Source organism: Schistocerca cancellata, chromosome 5, assembly GCF_023864275.1.
Source record: "Schistocerca cancellata isolate TAMUIC-IGC-003103 chromosome 5, iqSchCanc2.1, whole genome shotgun sequence".
Taxonomy (NCBI): domain Eukaryota; kingdom Metazoa; phylum Arthropoda; class Insecta; order Orthoptera; family Acrididae; genus Schistocerca; species Schistocerca cancellata.
The window spans coordinates 812,519,224-812,537,289 of NC_064630.1; positions in this window are offsets into that span (position 1 = coordinate 812,519,224).

The following is an 18,066-nucleotide window of genomic DNA, read 5'->3' on the forward strand; positions in this document are numbered from 1 at the left end:
TTCAATTACATTATATTACCATGTTGTGAGCGAACTTCGGCTTTGCGTTTGGTAGATATAGCTTCCGGTGATTTGTCGCAAATAGAATAATGGGTTTACTCATCTGTTTATGCTCTATACCATACGCCAAAAGTAAGCTGCCAATCGCTGCATCAGTCATTGATCTGTTTCACGTCTGCCTGAAATTCACTAGAGTCTTCTGTCTATGCTATCTTCTTATAGACAACTGTATCATCTGTGAATAGTCTCAAGTATTTTCCGGTCTTACTCACTAGATCATTTGTATACAAAACGTTTCACAGTTCCTATTAAAGGCGTTTCGCGGTTGTAGAGACGATTGGCTTAGTAGATAAAGTTTTTATGAGTAACTCATTTCGAGAAATTTTCTATTTGGATATAAAATAGGTTTTAAGATCGGCTTTGCATCTCCCTCTTCAAGTACTGTAACGTTACGCGTATGAAGCCGAGTTAATCGGTCCCCCCGAATTAGTACTGTGCTGCCATAGAACCGATAGAACGACGTCGTCGGGATGAGTCAAATATTATATGTAGAGCTCGAGAACGATATGTTTCTGGCAGGGATGGCCTTCAACCAATGAGAGTTGGCCAGTGGCGGAACACTGCTGGAGTCAAGTGGGGACAGGAACTTCCCTAGGGAAGAAAAAAATGGTTCAAATGGCTCTGAGCACTATGGGACTTAACTTCTAAGGTCATCAGTCCCCTAGAACTTAGAACTACTTAAACCTAACTAACCTAAGGACATCACACACATCCATGCCCGAGGCAGGATTCGAACCTGCGACCGTAGCGGTCGCGCGGTTCCAGACTGTAGTGCCTTTAACCGCTTGGCCACTCCGGCCGGCCCCTAGGGAAGAGCTCATGTGAACGATTCGTGACATTCGGTACCTAGTGCTGGAGGAAGGCCGACTGCCTTAGATAACGGGCGTGATTCATTGATTTGGACGATTGATTCTGGGCCAGAACGGCCGCTACAGTATTCTAACTTTTGAAGCGACTCTTAACTCACAAGAGGTCTGAATGTAATCCACATAAATTATGGAACTGAGGACAGACAGAGCATGGCTTACTATTTCTTTTGTATCGCTTATGTTAATTTGTGAATCATCATATTGAACTATAAACTGTTTTGAGTTGATGAATGTTTCGTGTACTCCACGAATGGACTTAATTTTCGAAAGTTTTTGACGATTGTTCTGTTTGAGAATTTTGCTAGCATTCTCGTAATGCTCTTGACGTAACTATACTGCATTTGGTATTTTCTGTCTGTATTTTATATGAATATCATATTTATTTGAGATGTCCTTTCTTGAATACAAATCATTCAACATAATTCTCTGTCGCCTACGTCAATTACAGACGTTGAAATAAAACCCTTGTCATTAAATTATTCGTTTAACTTTTACCTTCTTTTCTGTGTGTTTTAGTATCTCGCGATTCCATCCAATGTATAGACTATTTGACTGTAGCATCACAGCAACAGGTCGCTATCTGAAGCGAATTACCTGCGGGGCGTGAAACCGGACGTGCGCGGCTCAACCCTATGGCTATTCCTTTAAAACAGAGCCCCAGTACCTAAGTACGAGTAACCGTAGCTAAAACGTAGCTGTGTTGCTCGCATGGACTGCTGTTTGACAGAGCAACTATTCAGCAGTAAGCAGAGAAGAGTGCGCCGCCGTCGATCCTTGTAATTGTGACATCACACGCCTTTGTCATCCGATTACAAGAACGGCTGCGAGAAACTGGCAAGAGGGCGTGCAATATTACACGGCCCCCGCTGCACAGATGGTGCAGCAGTAGAGGGGAAACGGTAGTGGTGGTGGGGGCTCCGTTGTGGACGGGGCAGCGCGGTAGACCTATACTTGAGTATTGCGCATCAGTGTGGGATTCGTACCAGATCGGGTTGACGGAGGAGATAGAGAAGATCCAAAGAAGAGCGGCGCGTTTCGTCACAGGGTTATTTGGTAACCGTGATAGCGTTACGGAAATGTTTAACAAACTCAAGTGGCAGACTCTGCAAGAGAGACGCTCTGCATCGCGGTGTAGCTTGCTCGCCAGGTTTCGAGAGGGTGCGTTTCTGGATGAGGTATCGAATATATTGCTTCCCCCTACTTATACCTCCCGAGGAGATCACGAATGTAAAATTAGAGAGATTAGAGCGCGCACGGAGGCTTTCAGACAGTCGTTCTTCCCGCGAACCATACGCGACTGGAACAGGAAAGGGAGGTAATGACAATGGCACGTAAAGTGCCCTCCGCCACACACCGTTGGGTGGCTTGCGGAGTATAAATGTAGATGTAGATGTAGATGTAGAGGAGGTGTAGTTCAACAGATGCTCAACTACAGCTGAAGCCTTCACACTCATTGCCAACCTCACAGAACTTGTTAAGCCGCAGCTAGGGAGTTTGCCACCGACCATGTTAACAAGTTATGCCAGTAGGCCAATTCGACAAGTCATGCCTTATTAAAAATACTACGGGTACAGGACTGCGCTGAAATTACAACAGAGGCGGCGATGTATTTTCCTCTGACTTGTACATCCTTTTTCTTTCTCTTGTTTCCATTTTAAAATAGGTTTCTTTTGTTAATACAGAGCAGGCTTTACACAATTTCATCTCATTAACATACTAATGCTGTTGTAAATACTACAGGATCTTGAAGGATTGTACTATTAGTCATACAACTGAACATAACTATGGGCAGTAGCTTATGAAAAGCTCATTCTCGGTATAAAGAGAAAAGTGTGATTCCTCCATTTGTGTAATTCCAAACCCATGTTAATCCTCAAGTCACCAGCTGTCAATAAGGGACAAAACACAAAAAAAGAGAGGTGACGTACTTGCCTACCAGGTGCAAGCTGCTTTCGTTCGCCTTTCGAGACTCGCTGAAAGCCAGATTTTTCATTCTTTTGTAGCAGAGCTCCAAGCAGGCAGATAGAAACTCAACAAGGGAATCGTAAGACAATGCTCGAGCTTTCTACAGACAAATCTTTTGTTGTGAATACATAATTTTATCTATGAACTTCCACATCTTCATAATACTCGGGTATGATACAGGACACGACGTAAATACAGGCCTTTTCGAAGTCAAAAATGGGTAATATCCTAGTAATTCGTGTTAAAATAGTCGTCATCGACTTATAGACACTTAATGCTTTATTAAGATAGACTGCCGTCGTGATGTCTCTGTAGTAAGTTGAACTTCATTTTTATTATTACAGTGAAGATTTTAACTACGTTTTACAATTGTTTACTGAAAACAACAGTAATCATCAAAGACAATGACTTTAATTTATCCTCGATATGTTGGAGAAAATACATTTTTAATTCAGGAGGTACGCACAAAATATCATCCGAAATTGTGCTACACGCATTCTCTGAAAATTATTTAGAGCAGTTAGTTCATGAGCCCACGCGAATAGTAAACGGTTGTGAAAACACACTTGACCTCTTAACAACAAATAATCTTGAGTTAACAACGAGCATAAAAACCGATTCAGGGATTAGTGAAAACAGGGTTGTCGTAGCGAGATTGAATATTGTAATCCCCAAATCCTCGAAAAATAAGCGAAAAATATACCTATTGAAAAAAGCAGATAAAAATTACCCTGACGCCTTCCTGAGAGACGATATAAGTGTAGACCAGATGTGGCTTAAATTGAAAGAAATAGTATCGGCAGCAATTGTGAGATTTATACCAAATAAATTAACGAACGACGGAGCTGATCCTCCTTGGTACACAAATCGGGTTAGAACATTGTTGCAGAAACAACGGAAAAGGCATGCCAAATTTAAACAGACGCAAAATCCCGAAGATTGGCGATCTTTTACAGAAGCTCGAAATTTAGTGCGGAGTTCAGTGCGAGACGCCTATAACAATTTCCACAACGAAAGTTTGTCTCGAAACCTGGCAGAAAACCCAAAGAGATTCTGGTCTTATGTGAAGTATGTCAGCGGCAAGAAACTATCAATGCCTTCTCTGCGCGATAGCAATGGAGATACTATCGAAGACAGTGCTGTCAAAGCAGAGTTACTAAACACAGCCTTCCGAAATTCCTTTACAAAAGAAGACGAAGTAAATGTTCCAGAATTCGAATCGAGAACAGCTGCCAACAAGAGTAACGTAGAAGTAAACATCCTCGGAATAGTGAAGCAACTTAAATCACTTAATAAAAGCAAGTCTTCTGGTCCAAACTGTATACCAATTAGGTTCCTTTCGGAGTATGCTAATGCATTAGCTCCATACCTAACAATCATAGACAACCGTTCGCTCGACGAAAGATCCGTAACCAAAGACTGGAAAGTTGCACAGGTCACATCAATATTCAAGAATGGTAGTAGGAGTAATCCAGCAAATTACAGGCCCATATCGTTAACGTCAATATGCAGCAAGATTTTAGAACATATATTGTGTTCGAACGTTATGAATTACCTCGAAGAAAACGGTCTATTGACACACAGTCAACATGGATTTAGAAAACATCGTTCCTGTGAAACACAACTGGCTCTTTATTCACATGAAGTGTTGAGTGCTACTGACAAGGGTTTTCAGATCGATTCCGTATTTATGAATTTCCGGACGGCTTTTGGCACTGTACCACACGATCGGCTTGTAGTGAAATTGCGTGCTTATGGAATATCAGTTATGTGACTGGATTTGTGATTTCCTGTCAGAAAGGTCACAGTTCGTAGTATTCGGCGTAAAGTCATCGAGTAAAACGTATGTGATTTCTGGCGTTCCTCAAGGTAGTGTTATAGGCCCTTTGCTGCTCCTTATCGAAAAAGTTCAATGAAAGGCAGCACGTATTGTATTATCGCGAAATATGGGAGGGAGTGTCACAGACACGATACAGGATTTGGGCTGGACTTCATTAAAAGATAGGCGTGTTTCCTTGCTACGGAGTCTTCTCACGAAATTCATATCACCAACTTTCTCCTCCGAATGCGAAAATATTTTAGTTACACCGACCTACAGAGGGAGGAACGACCACCATGATAAAATAAGGGAAATCAGAGCTCATACGGAAAGACATAGGTGTTCATTCTTTCCGTGCGCTATACGAGATTGGAAGAATAGAGAACTGTGAAGGTGGTTCGATGAACCCTCTGCCAGGCACTTAAATGTGATTTGCAGAGTATCCATCTAGATCTAGATATAGATGTAAACCGCTCGCGCCACTATTTTATAATCGTAGTTGAAGAGGGTTATTGTTTGGACCTGATCCACACGCAATCGTCCCGGCGTTTTTGGGGATCAGGAAAATTTTAACAACCTTAAAGCTGGGCGGGATAACGCCTTCGTGGTATACTTCATTCACCATGAAAGTTATCGTATCTCCTATGAGGGGCAAAAATCGAATATAAAATTCTTTGGAAAGGCCATCGGGGCCAGGCGATTTGTGTTAGGGAGAAAGAGCCACAATATCAAGTGTATCATGGCGATGGACTACAGAGAAAAACTCTTCCTGGAGAGCTGGCGTAACTATCAAGGAGGGAGGTGAAGTCAACAGACGGTGGACCCCCTGAATCCACTTCAGTATAAAGTTCGGAATAGTACTGGTAAAGTTCACGCATGATTTCAGATTGGGAGGACCACTCACGCCCATCTAGAGAACGAATGGTAGAAAGACAGGTCCTTTGAGATCGCTTCTGAAGCCAGAGAAGAGGATAGAGAGAGGTCAACTCATCTTGTACGGTTGAACGAGGCTGGGAACACAATCGGGTACACCATCTAATTGCGACGTTTGAGTTGTAGAAGTTCCGCCTTACTCCAGCCGCTTTTTCAGCTTGGAATTTACGTCCTCAATTATTTGCTGGATGCATTCCAAACTCGCAGACGTATGACGGTGGACAATCCAGTCCCACGGGCGTTTGTCCTCACTTCCAGCATGGTGGGTTACCTTTGTTAAACCCCGATTCGGAATGCACTCAAGCATTTTAGCTCTCTAGTTCTTCCCTTACAGCCTCCTCTAGTACCATGGAAGTCATTCCCTGACGTATAAACTGATGTCCTACCAGCTTGGGCCTTCCTCTTGTCAGCGTCTTCCACATCTTTTCCTCGTCGATTCTGCGGAGAACCTCCCATCAGTCCACCTAATTTTCAACATTCGACTGTAGCATCCCATCACAAATCCTTCGATTCTCTTCTGTTCCAGTTTTCCTACAGTACATGGCTCTCTATCATACAATGCTGTGCTCCAGACACACATTCTCAGGAATTTCTTCCTTAAATTAAGGCCTTTGTTTGATACTAATATACTTAACAGAAGTGGATGCCCTTTTTGCCAGGGTTTGCCTGCTTTTGATGTCGTCCTTTCTCCGTCCGTCGTTGGTTATTTTGTTGCCTAGGTAGCAGAATTCCTTAACTTCATCTACATCGTGACCATCAGTCCTGATGTTGAATTTCTCACTGGTGTCACTTCTGTCACTTCTGCTGCTTTTACTTTCGTCATTCTTCGATTTACTCTCAATCCATATTCAACACTCATTAGATGTTTCATTCCTTTCCACATATGCTGTAATTCTTCTTCTCTTTCACTGAGGACAACGATGTCATCGGCAAAAATTATGATTGATATCCTTTCACCCTCAATTTTAATCCCACTCATGAACGTTTCTTTTATTTCCGTCGTGGTTTTTTCGACGTGTAGATTTAACAGTACAGAAGAAAGACTAGATACCTGTCTTACACAATTTTCAATTTGAGTACTTCGTTCTGGGTCTTCCACTGTTATTGTTCCCTCTTGGTTCTTGTACATATTGTATACTACCCGTCTCTCCCTGTAGCTTACCCCTATTTTCCTCACTATTTCTAACATCCTGCACCATTTTACGTTGTCGAAAACATTTTCCAGTTCGAAAAATCCTATAAACATGTCTTGATTTTTCTTCAGTATTCCTTCCATTATCAACCGCATCATCAGGCCTTCCCCCCTGGCGTCTTCACCGTTTCTGAAGCCAACCTGATCGTTACGCGGCTCTCATATCGACCCCACCTTTCGTTCTCTAGCAGTTTGCTGGGTACTTGTTACCGGTGAGCACATTCTGAAACTTTCCCTGTGGTTCACGTGGCAGTGTCGCACGTTGCATCCTTGCGGCAAGGAAGTTGGCTTTGCGACCGGTTCTTTCAATTGCCTCAGTGGCTCCAGCCGATGGTCCTTTGTATTCTGCTTCTCGTGTTACTGTCTGGTATAAATTTGGTTAGCCGAGACTGGACAAGTATGTTTTAAAATGCCAAAATTGTATGCGGTGCAAGTCAGTCTCCCTTAAAGTGTATTTCTAGTCTCCGTAGTTAGTATGTTTTTTAAGAGCTGTTCCTGTTCAAATTGTGTGGTTCATAAAAGAAATTTGTGATGCACTCCACGCTTGCGCTTCGTGTGAATGGGCCGTCTAATGAGGGTAAGTTGTAAAAATTGAGCCGGCCGTGGTGGCCGACCGGTTTTTGGCGCTACAGTCTGGAACCGCGCTACCGCTGCGGCCGCAGGTTCGAATCCTGCTTCGGACATGGATGTGTGTGATGTCCTTAGATTAGTTAGGTTTAAGTACTTCTAAGTTCTAGGGGCCTGATGACCTCAGAAGTTAAGTCCCATAGTGCTCAGATCCATTTGAACCATTTTTTGTAAAAATTAGGTGAAAAAATTTCGCTCCGTTTCTGTGTTTGTTGATAGGAGCTGCCATCCATTACTTGGCTCAGTAACTCGGGGTACTGTAGGCCTCAGGCGTTGTCAATTCGACGAAGCGGGTGTGCGTGAAGCTGTGTTTTGATTTAGCCTATTTGTTAAAGAACTTGATCTCTATTTAATTCATGGTATTTATTCTAATGGTTGCTTGGACGTCTGTTGGTTTGTTGTTTTGTTATTGGCTCTGGAGTCATCGACTAATTCGATCTGTGTACTCTTTTTCCAGCGCGAGCACACCTGTGTTTATTAAAATTGCTTGGGTTTCAAATCAATTTTAAGTATGCTTTTAAATTTCCTGTCAAACTTGTCGAGTAATTTGAAGTTGGGACTGAAGTTCTTGTTTGAGCGCATGTGCACCCGCCAAATTTGGCCACCTTTGCTATAAACTTTTGTGGATATCCATTTTGCCTTCTGAACTTGATGATAATCGTTTTAAGTCCCGTATGTAGCTCGCTATTACGAACGCACATGCGTTATTAAAATTATTTGGGGTGATTGCATTCAAGGAGAAATTCGTTTCCCTTTTTTTAAGACAAATGAGGTTATTGTGAGCAGTTACAGTGTGCAGCGTCTGGACTTAATCCATTGTTATTCTATGCAGTTCAATGGTGTTTCATATCCATGTTTTAGAGTGAGACGATGTCTGAGTTCCTTGACTAGCGTTACGTGTGAAGCGACCTGATTAGCCTGGGGCGTCGGAGCTTAAACTTGTTCTCTTCAATTTCAGCCGAGATTTTTCATTCCGACTGTTAACTTTACATTTGGTACGTTATTTCTATTTTGAACTGCAATTTATTTAACCTTTAATATAAAGGGTGTGGAAGGAATTGACCCATACAGTGACCATTTCATTTCAACATATTAATTGCAACGTAGATAAATCATTAAGAGTATTACAATCATAAATCAAAATAAAATGGCTCTGAGCACTATGGGACTTAACTGCTGTCCCCTAGAACTTAGAACTACGTAAACCTAACTAACCTCAGGGCATCACACACATCCATGCCCGAGGCAGGATTCGAACCTGCGACAGTAGCGGTCGCGCGGTGCCAGACTGTAGCGCCTAGAACCGCTCGGCCACTCCGGCCGGCTATCATAAATCAGGTAATACTTTCTTTAAGAAACACCATTCAGGCAAACTGTACAAAATGCTTGTCATATAAAACCACAAATGATTTAATCCCTTTAAAAACATTTAAAAACCCATCACTAAGGCCAATTTCACAAACTGCTTGCTATACGAAACCACAAGCGAATTAAGCTCTTTGCAAACATTTAAAAAACCGTCACTCGGGCCAAGTAAATCATTTAAAATAAACTTTACATCAAATAATCAGGAAATCAATTATTATGTCCACATAGATTGAAAACCGCCCCTCCCGAGCTAGATATTATCAAACAACATTAGAAAGTTATAGACAGTCACCAATAGTAACCCAGTTATTTCCCAAATCAAAATTGACATACGCCACTAAGGCTGAATTGTACCGCAATTTTAGAAAACGATTTCAGTTAAGACACATTTTTCTAGAAATCCCTCAAAATTTCTTAAGACAAATATTTAAAACATTTAACCCGGGCAACCTTGCAGAGCCACCACAAGTTTTAGAAAACTGCAGCTTGTACAGTAACTAAGGCACGAGATTGTGAGGCCACGACTTGGCCACGAACGGTGGAGGCGACTGAGTACTTATCTTCGAATTAAGATGTGGACTCCGTTTGTACTTCCAACCCGTTCAGAACACCGAAATCGGAACCAGACAGCACACGCGAGCTCAGGCGAAGTCCACCGCCCGTACGCTCGCTAGTAATTTAAAAGGGGAGGCTCTGCTCTTCTGTGGCCCACTGCTTCCGATCTCTGAAAAATAAATCAGAAGCGATAACAGGGAACCAAACAACCCTTCCTTCACCTTAATACTCAAACATATACAGAAAACTACTTCGATAAAATTGACAATAGTAAAAGTAATTTCATTCCTTTAAGCAGACCCACGTACAAGAATGATGCAAACGGAACTGGCTCATTAAAACCCATGCTCCATGGAGCACCTTATGTGGGCCTGTAAGGTACCACCCAGCAATCTTTAGACACCGAATATACGAAGTGCATTGAAGTTCTAAGGCCTCCGATTTTTTTTTCTAATTAACTACTCACCCGAAATCGATGAAACTGGCGTTACATCTCGACGTAATCGCCCTGCAGACGTACACATTTTTCACGACGCTGACGCCATGATTCCATGGCAGCGACGAACGCTTCTTTAGGAGTCTGTTTTGACCACTGGAAAATCGCTGAGGCAATAGCAGCACGGCTGGCGAATGTGCGGCCACGGAGAGTGTCTTTCATAGTTGGAAAAAGCCAAAACTCACTAGGAGCCAGGTCAGGTGAGTAGTGAGCATGAGGAATCACTTCAAAGTTGTTATCACGAAGAAACTGTTGCGTAACGTTAGCTCGATGTGCGGGTGCGTTGTATTGGTGAAACAGCACACGCGCAGCCCTTCCCGGACATTTTGTTGCAGTGCAGGAAGAAATTTGTTCTTCAAAACATTTTCGTAGGATGCACCTGTTACCGTACTGCCCTTTGGAATGCAATGGGTAAGGATTACGCCCTCGCTGTCCTAGAACATGGACACCATCATTTTTTCAGCACTGGCGGTTACCCGAAATTTATTTGGTGGCGGTGAATCTGTGTGCTTCCATTGAGCTGACTATCGCTTTGTTTCTGGATTGAAAAATGGCATTCACGTCTCATCCATTGTCACAACCGACAAAAAGAAAGTCCCATTCATGCTGTCGTTGCGCGTCAACATTGCTTGGCAACATGCCACACGGGCAGCCATGTGGTTCCCCAAAACAACTGAAACGTCCCCTTTGAACAATTTATACTGTGAAACGTCCACTTAGAACAATTTATACTGTGAAACGTCCACTTAGAACAATTGTACAAGACTGTGCTTAACCTGGCACACAATAATTTTAGCGCAACGCAATCTGACTATCAAAAATCCCTACAAAAGAATGGCCCTGACAAACATTAAACTATACCTTTCAGAAATCACTTACCTCACAAAAATCTTCGTTGCTCGAACTACTGCAATACAGCGAGTGCCACTACTGCCAGCTAAATAAAAGATACAAACTACGGAAGGCACTAACTACTGATAGTCTTAGCAAATGAAAGATTCTAATAGAGAACAAACAATGTATTTACCTCAAGATTCATAATATATACAGCAGTTCATGACATTTTTCAAAACTCCGCCATCTCTCTCCTCACATCCACCACTGCTGGCGGCTCACCTCCAACTGCCCAGCGCTACGCGCTGTTCGCATCCAGCTATAGCAGTTCATGACAACAATGGCAGACAACAATGCAAACTAGCCACATACTGCACACAGCACAGCCAGTGATTTTCATACTGATTTTCATACAGAGTGCTATGTAGCGTTGCCAATAAAAAACATAAACAGCAAACTTACATAAAGAAAACCTAAACAGCCTACTTACATAGCCCCCATGCTCCCCACAAAAAAATTTTACAAATGGTGTTGGGCACTTGCCAATACAGATTTGAAAAAAATTTTTCATAATTACAATTACAAAGATATCAAATGCACACACTGATTAATACAATGTTGGTCAAAAGCTAAAATTTTCTCACAGTCAATAAAGACAGTCCTGAACATTCACCACAGTAAAACTGCCGTTTCTTTTATCAAAGTCTGAGCAATAAAAGACAATGCACACGGAAGTAGTGGATGTCCATGCAGTCTTGAAGAAGTAGTGTTGTCCTTCTAACAGAAAGACAGTGCTGACTCTTGACATGCTGACAGGTAATGCGCCACAATGGAGCAAACCCACAGCAGAGTCAGTCGACGTGTTGAAGAATATTGGTAGGTAGGTCATCACAGAACAGACCACTGTAGTCCTGGTAGAGACTATGGTATTGGTGGGCCACCAGAGGTTCAGACCCACTGTAGTCCTTGTAGAAATAATGGTATTGGTGGGTCATCAAAGGTGCAGACCCACTGCAGTCCTTGTAGAAATAATGGTAATGGTGGGTCATCAAAGGTGCAGACCCACTGTAGTCCTTGTAATGATAATGGTATTGGTGGGTCAGCAAAGGTGCAGACCCACAGTAGTCCTTGTAGAGACGGCCAGCAGCCATCTGTTGCGACTATGCAGGTGCACAATCACCATCGAAGAGTGCTACGGAGAATATAGCAAGTCCATAACCACCATTTGTGCACTCACAAAAAATTTTTGAAATGTCCTTAGAACCAGCAATGCTGTTATCCAGTCCCTTGCAGAATTATTAACACACGTGCAAACACTAACAGTCCCTACTCCTCACATATTGTCCATATACTATGACCAACAGAAACGTGTGCAGTGAAATGGAACTTACAAGTTACTTAATTTGATGAACTGGTGTCAATTACAATTTTATAACATAAGAATACAATAACAAAGGGACAAAATACATCATTCAAAACATAACAATACAGATAACATTTGTAGTACAGGCTTTACAAAAGAATAGAAATAAACAGATACATCAGTGTTACAGGAATGATGACATGAGTACAAAAATAAAAGATCAGAATCACTTTTGAAACGTCAACTTCACACATGAGCATTAAAACAGAATAAATAATGTCTAACATCTTTACAAAGAAAATAACAGAGTATTAGAAAAATTCTACAGCATAGCTCTCATCAGCTAAACACATAAAGACAGGAAAAACACAAATACACAAGGGTACACAAACATATAGCGGAATAACACAAAAGGAAAGGACAGGGTTTGTTTTCAGTGTAACATTTGGTACTGCAGTATTTTGCTTGGGGATCTCCCTTCATTCCATAGATTGTTCGTCTTATTTCAACCTTTGCTTCCACCAAAAAAAATCCTATCTAAGCATGCTTTCTGTATTTATATGTTCACACATTGCTTACCTCATCATTTATTTCCAAGAAAATCCTACCTATACCTCGTTCCTGTATTCTATTCATATTTCTTTCAAAATAATTATTTCTGATTGTACAATACTCATTGGGGCCCAAATCTCTCTTCGCAATGCATTCTTTACCTATTCTCCATAGTCAGTTTCTTATATAGTCTACCCCCTCTTAAGCTAACTTAAATCTACTGAGCTCAGATATATATACCAAGGGACGAGGCAATGCAGCATCACAACAAATCAACACAAACAGAAATGACAAAAAATGCAAATTGGCAAAGCTAGCAGCATAAATTAGCAAAGCAAGTGCAATATTACAACTAATATAAGGCACTGTGCAGGAAACAAGAAAAACTAGCTTAGAAGAATAACACAAAGTCCAATTCAGTAACACTATGCCTGGCAAACAGCAGCAACTTATACCTAAACATGACATAGCTCAAGCAGAAAAAATATTACAGTAAAACAACAATGCAGACAAGGGAAATGCATATTCACATCTTAATGTCTATGTAAATAAAGTGGTGCACCATAACAACTTATTGTAAAAAAAATATTACCATGTACTTGAAAAGAAAATTTTGTTTTACTGTTGCTAGTTCCTTCTTATTGTTCTTTCCTTTCCAAGTGCTCCTTTTTAAAGAATGTGGATCATAAAATAATTATTTAATAGATCTGTTGACAGAAAGTGTTCACATTAGCAAATGCATTTTATTTTATAAAAGCAATGCTGCAACACAGCTGGAAACCAGATATTAAATGAAATAAGCAATTACGCAAACCAAAGCATAAAAATGTCATTCAGTAGTCATGTGACATTTCATTTCATAAGTTAATTGCTCTCAACTCTCGTACAAAGACTCTTGTCATAATCAGGTGTGCAGATGTAAAAATATTTCTTGTCAATTCATAAGCATTTCAATAATTAGCACAAAGTGCGAGTAACCATATGTTTTTTAAGTAACGAGGGTGTCGCATTAGCGATGAAAGGCACGCCCTAATGGCTTGTTCTCCAGGTGTTTGACACAGCTGTGTGCCCACAACGCATTACAAAAATCATATGTTTTCAAGTAACGAACGTGTCGCATTAGCGATGCCCTCTGTCATTAACAGGGGTATAGGCCTCTCTTTGTCCTTCTCTTCCACCTGTGCCTCTGGCACACCCTAATGGCTTTCTTTTCTACCTGAGCGTCTGAAAAGGCTTGTTCTGCAGGTGTCTGACACACCTGGGTGCCCACGTCGCATTATGTGCAGGTGGTCACTTAACTTTCTTACGGAAATATTTACGACAGCAGTTTCCGCTACAGTGACAGTCTCATATAAAAACATTTCACAGGTCAAGAATTTTATTGACATAAACATACCTCAACAGCATAATACACATCGTCGTCGTAAAAATAACATCATAACACCTCAGTCAAATGTCAAAAACGTCGTAGCTTTCTGCAATTGTTTCAAAACCTAAAGAAAATTCTCTGCTCATTTCAGTAGTGTCATCTACCTCAAACGTACTTTAAAATCATACTCCCTTACCAAATACATCATTCAAAGTTCTCATAGTATCACAATGGTTTCAAAAAAATTATGAACAGTTCACAAAGTGCAGACAAAGTACAATTTCTTAAGTGTGAAGTAATCCAACTCTGTAATTGCGTAAACATGTGTCACTGACGTAGTAAAAAGGTTTGTCTCTCTCAGTTAAATGATCAGATAGCTGTGTAATTTATGTGTTAAAGAAATATGGTACCGATGTGTAAAGTTGTATAAGCAAATACCATATTAGCTAGGGCTCCTTGTGCTTGCCAAACACATGGTACACAAAGTAGGCGTGTACCCCCCTGAGGTTTCAAAAATCTTTAAAAATAAATGTTTTAAGTACAAAATTAATCACTCAAATACGTGTCCTGTAGCGCTAAATGTGCGTCTTGCTGTAAGATAATCTCTGGGAAGTGTCGTAGTCATTGTCCTCCGAAAGCTAAGTTCTGCAGAAGTCAATGTACTTACCTCATGATAAACAAAGTGAAATGCTTTGCGTATAGATAACTTAGTTATTACGCTTATTGCCGTGATGAGGAAAGTACTGTGCTGTAACGTATTGTTGTCCTACGGAAAAGGCTGTCTCCTTGTAGCAATAGCACAAAAGTCACCACTAAAACATGTTTTACTTTACAGAAGAATTCAGAAAAACTGTGCAGATATCAAACAGATACACCGCAAAAGCAACATTGTAAATTGTCACTCATTAGTAACGTCGTGATATAATCGTGTAGCTGTCACACAAACCAACCACTGTGTCATCTGGCATTTCACAGAAAGCACCAAATCCAGAATCCACTCGTAAGCAAACCAAAATGTTGCATGTTAACAGTTTCTTAAGTCTGACAAATTGTACAAGTAGCGTGAAGTGAAAATTGCAAAGACTAAGTTAAAAAGCAGATTATCTGTCAATAAATGGTTTTACATGAGAAATGTGGTGTAAACCTTTACTCTTCCTAGTACGCAGAGTTTCAACTTCAACGCAATTATCATGTGGTATACGTCGGATTCTGTAAGGTCCATTGTAAACTAGAAAGAATTTGTGACTCAAGTGTTTCTTCTTACGTGACAATGAATGAGCTTTAATGAGAACTTTCTGACCAATATATAATTTCTTTGCATTTGCTTTACCGTGTAGTTTTCTCCTTTTGTCTGCTGCAGATTTTATATTTTTTAGAGCCAAATCAATTATGTCTTTGTGTCGAAGTTTACGTGTATTCGGGAAAGGTACAAGCTCTCTGATTCTGTTCGGAGGTTCTTCATTCTTCAGTACAAGAGTAGGTGGTAAAGCAGTGGAATCATGAGGCATTTCATTCAGCACATTTTGAAATAAGTGTAAATATCTGTCCCAATGCTGATGCTTTCTGTGACAATAAAGTCTGCAAAGCTTATTGATTTCTTTCATAATCCGTTCAGACGGGTTACAATGTGGTGAATACAATGAAATAAAAACAGGTTTGATTTTATGATTCCGAAGCATGCGTGACCAAACAGCAGATCTGAATTGCGGTCCGTTATCTGAAATGACTTTAGCAACGTGGCCAACTTCACGTAAGAAATTTTTAACAAAGGCGTTGGATACAGACCGTCCAGTGGCTTTACGTAACGGAGTGAAAGAAACAAATTTTGAAGTAAGTTCAACAGCGACTAGAACGTACGAAAATCCATTCGATGTTGTGACAAGGGGTCCCAAGAGATCAACAGCAGCAAATTCTTTTAATTTAGAAGGAATAATAGGAAATAACGGAGCACGATGTGAGATAGTAGATGGTTTCGCCTTTTGACAAAGTTTACAAATAGACAAGACTCTTCGAATTCGCTTTTCCATATTGTTAAAATAACAAGTCGTTCGAAGAATATGATAACATTTTCGTGGACCAAAATGTGCGTAGCTGAAATGAATGTACCAAATGAGCTTATTAACAAAATCGTCTGGAATGCAAAGTACCCATAGCTTGTCATCAACAGTGCAGCGTTTGAAGAGTATGTTGTTTCTAACCAGGTAATAATGCCGAATCTGAGTGTGTGTCTTTTCATGCCAATCACTTACCTCACAAAAATCTTCGTTGCTCGAACTACTGCAATACAGCGAGTGCCACTACTGCCAGCTAAATAAAAGATACAAACTACGGAAGGCACTAACTACTGATAGTCTTAGCAAATGAAAGATTCTAATAGAGAACAAACAATGTATTTACCTCAAGATTCATAATATATACAGCAGTTCATGACATTTTTCAAAACTCCGCCATCTCTCTCCTCACATCCACCACTGCTGGCGGCTCACCTCCAACTGCCCAGCGCTACGCGCTGTTCGCATCCAGCTATAGCAGTTCATGACAACAATGGCAGACAACAATGCAAACTAGCCACATACTGCACACAGCACAGCCAGTGATTTTCATACTGATTTTCATACAGAGTGCTATGTAGCGTTGCCAATAAAAAACATAAACAGCAAACTTACATAAAGAAAACCTAAACAGCCTACTTACACAACTCTCTCCACTTTCTCGATCATGTCGTCAGACCGGCTTGTGCGAGCCCGAGGTTGTTTCGGTTTGCTGTCACACGATGTTCTGCCTTCATTAAGCTGTCGCACCCACGAACGCACTTTCGACACATCCATAACTCCATCACCACATGTCTCCTTCAACTGTCGATGAATTTCAATTGGTTTCACACCACGGAAATTCAGAAAACGAATGATTGCACGCTGTTGAAGTAAGGAAAACGTCGCCATTTTAAGTATTTAAAACAGTTCTCATTCTCGCCGCTGGCGGTAAAATTCCATCTGCCGTACGGTGCTGCCATCTCTGGGACGTATTGCCAATGAACGCGACCTCATTTTAAAACAATGCGCATGTTTCTATCTCTTTCCAGTCCGGAAAAAAAAATCGGAGGCCTTAGAACTTGAATGCACCTCGTAGATCGTTCGGTAAGGCTGCGCTCACCTATCAATGTTTTAGACACTTGCCAGCTGGAGTAAGAACCATATCAAGGAGCTAAGCACACACTTAATAAAAGGCATGAACTATCACATCACAGTCCTTGCAATGCTTTGGTGCCTCAAGAGCAATCTATTTAACCAATCGCCGGCCGGTGTGGCCGAGGGGTTCTAGGCGCTTCAGGCTGGAACCGCTCAACCGCTACGGTCGCAGGTTCGAATCCTCCCTCGGGCGTGGATGTATGTGATGTCCTTAGGTTAGTTAGGTTTAAGTAGTCCTAAGTTCTAGGGGACTGGTGGCCCCAAATGGTAAGTGCCATAGTGCTCAGAGTCATTTGAACCACTTTTCACCAATCGTTGGTAGGATTTGAATTACTTAACTTGACGCCAGTGGCTGGATCGATATGGCGAAGGCACCAGACTTGCTTAGTCCGATAGTAACAGCGTGGTCCTTTATGGAAGCGAGCACATGCACAGCTTCACGAGGTAGCCAAGAAGCCACGGCGCCGGCCGATGCTACTGACCCCAGTACGAGCAGGCGCTAACTGCCGCCCAAACTCAGGCACACCGTGCTCGCTGTCGTCTCTGCAACGTCTCGCTAATACGCGCACTTCCACGTTCCGTCCCCAACGTTGTTCCCCCTTCCACTCCGTACTGACCGCTATATCTTGAGCCGACCCAGGCTCCGAAGACAAACTTCTGCCACAGGGAATCGATAGTGCCTAACCAAAGATGGCCCTGGCACCAGTCCCAACACGGCTCGACATTGTCGAGGAACTTGGTTATTGTAATTAAGTTACGCAAAATTTATTTCTGTCACGAATGGTTTTCAATCCCCATTTGCCCTGTCCTTCCATCCCCAAGGCAACAAAAAAGTACGCCAACGTACCAAAGTAAACAGGTCTTCCGAGTGTAATA